Genomic DNA, 2,516 nt, shown 5'->3' on the forward strand with positions numbered 1-2,516 from the left:
TGTGGATACCGGGCTCTTTGATTCTCTGAAGAGGGGGAGCTTTCCCCCTGCCCTTGCTGAATCCTGGTGACGGGGGATGTACAACTGATCAAGCTGTGAACATCTGGGATGAAGACAGAACACAGAATGACAGTTCTAGTTTCTTGAATTAAAAAGTCTCATTATTGGGTTGTCTTATTCAGAGAAGAAATGCCAAATGCTTAAGTGAACTTGCCCAGAGTTACACTGCAAACCATTAAGAAGAAATTAAGTAGCAGTGGCCAGAAAATTTGTGGCTATTTTGGTTGATGTTCATTCATAGTACAGAGACTAATGGAATTTTATCTCCACTTCAATACTTAGCGTTTGTAAAATGTCTTCAAATTAGATCTTCTTGCTCTCTGCTCCCTTCTCCCTGGCTACTATGGTAAGCACTGTTGGCTTCCTACCCAACAGCCTGACCTCTCCCCACCTTCCTGCCCGCACAACCCAGGTTTTGGTTTTGTTCAACCTCCTCTGAATTGTAATTTCCTTCGCCATACTTGGGTGATGAGTTTTGATTGGACTTTCTAAGCCAAGCATTCCTCTCAGTAAAGGCTTGCGTTGGCATGGGCAAATGAGACGTCAGGGGAAATCTGTCGGAGGCTTCTGAGAAGGTTTTCTTTGTTCTTAAAAAGGAATGAAGAAAGATGTAGACTCTTGTTTTGAGAATTAAATGAGCTAATATATATCATTTAGAACAGTGACTGAGACATAGTCAATAACTGACTGGCACGTAACAACTCAATAATTGTCAGGTATCAATATCAGGCACCCAGGATTCCACGATGGCGTCATCTGTACCAGCGAAGGACATGAAGCTCATGGACGTCAAACTAGGACAGGTGCCAAGCTGGATAGTGGTGTGGGATTTCACCCCTAAAGGCATTGCCAGAACGTTTCAAAGAGGTTACTATCGATATTACAACAAGTATGTCAATTGTGAAGAAAGGGGGTGTCGCTGGGATTTCGAATGTGCTGGCAGCTTATGTACTTTTCAACTACTGTGTTGTTAAAAGGAACTCACACATGAGCCGCTACGCAAGTACCACTGATGATGGCCCAGTGTGAAGGCACATTCCACATTCCTGACCATGACCTCTGCCTGGCACCTTTGAATCCTTTCATATCCTGAGAGTTAACATCCAATCAAAGATGACTGGCAAAAATCATCATCATCATCATCATCATCATCAGGTATCAGTGTTGTGTTGTTGCTGTTGCTATTGTTATTGTAAATGTGTAGCATCCAGTGGCCACGACGCCGTAGATACGGTATTAGATGCAGATACACTACATTTCTATCGATGTAGCGAAGACAAGCACTAGCCTACAATGGAGGCACACGGCCACCGAAAGTGTTTGACAAAAGCTAGGGAAACAAAGCTTTTCAAGAATTTTTCAACTTAAATGTGCAGAGGCTGGCTCAGAGCTAACAGGTCACAGATCCTGTCCCCACAGACAGAGCTCTGAGGCTTTCTCAGTAGGAAGAAGGAATAATCTCATAGAATGTATATTTATTTTTCTTTACTCTCCATTTGCTACCTCACTCCAAACCCCCCCAACCCAATCTTTCCGCATCTATAATTTATGTTATATGTATTGGTCACATGCTAATAACAAGATTACGAGAGCTGAAATCATAAAATGAAATATTCTGGAAAATGAAAACCTCAAATTTAATGAAGAAACATCTCAATTTGCAGATAATTTTTATTTTCACTCACTTATGTCTAATGTGAATACTAATGGAAAGGTTTAGAAATACTGGCATATACAGGACACAAATGCCATTTCCTCCCTGAACTCTTAGGCAAGACATTAAAGCATAACAAGTATGAATATTAAGTATTCGGGTTTTGTATCTCATGCGTAGTTTCCAGAAATGCTATTTAATGTGGAAAAAAACTCATTAATGGGCCAAAAAAAAGTGTTCAGAACCATAAAATAAAATAATGCCACACTAGTCCATGAGTAGAAACATAAAACTTATATTAAAATATGAAGAAACTACATATACATTTACCTTCGCATGTGTAACCTTGTGCCCCTCTTCATTCCTTAACTAAACAAAATCAACTTTTCATTGGAGGGATGGCCAGGGGGCCGGGAGGCTGTTGATGAGGTTCCGCTTACCACCAGGTAGAAGATCGGCCCAGATGAAGCTCGGAAGGGTCTGAACCAACCCCAGTTGCTATCTACATACTAGATGTTACAATACTGGCCTGGCACTTTCTATAACCTTGTGCAAGGCTTCCTCCACAACTGTGCCTCAGTTTCCACCTCTGTACGATAAGATGCTGAACCTAAAAGCTGTCTTCCAGATCTAAGATTGAAAAACTCTCTTCACAAACTGTGGCATAGGCCACTGCTATGTGTTCATCACATCATTTCATTTTTCTCCAGGGCACACAGGAAGACTGCATCTTCTAGTCCACCCTTCCTCGTAGGTGGGACCACAGGACCCAGTTCTGGTCTGTGGAGTGTAGTGGAAGTGA

At 41.7% G+C, this 2,516-nt stretch overlaps 1 pseudogene; it reads left to right on the plus strand.

The window, feature by feature from the left end:
• The first annotated feature begins 806 nt into the window (after positions 1 to 806).
• On the plus strand, positions 807 to 1,073 carry LOC144218025 (ATP synthase F(0) complex subunit f, mitochondrial pseudogene; annotated as a pseudogene).
• The last annotated feature ends 1,443 nt before the right edge of the window (positions 1,074 to 2,516 follow it).

The sequence above is a fragment of the Crocuta crocuta genome, unplaced genomic scaffold (genome assembly GCF_008692635.1).
Source record: "Crocuta crocuta isolate KB4526 unplaced genomic scaffold, BGI_CrCroc_1.0 scaffold385, whole genome shotgun sequence".
NCBI lineage: Eukaryota > Metazoa > Chordata > Mammalia > Carnivora > Hyaenidae > Crocuta > Crocuta crocuta.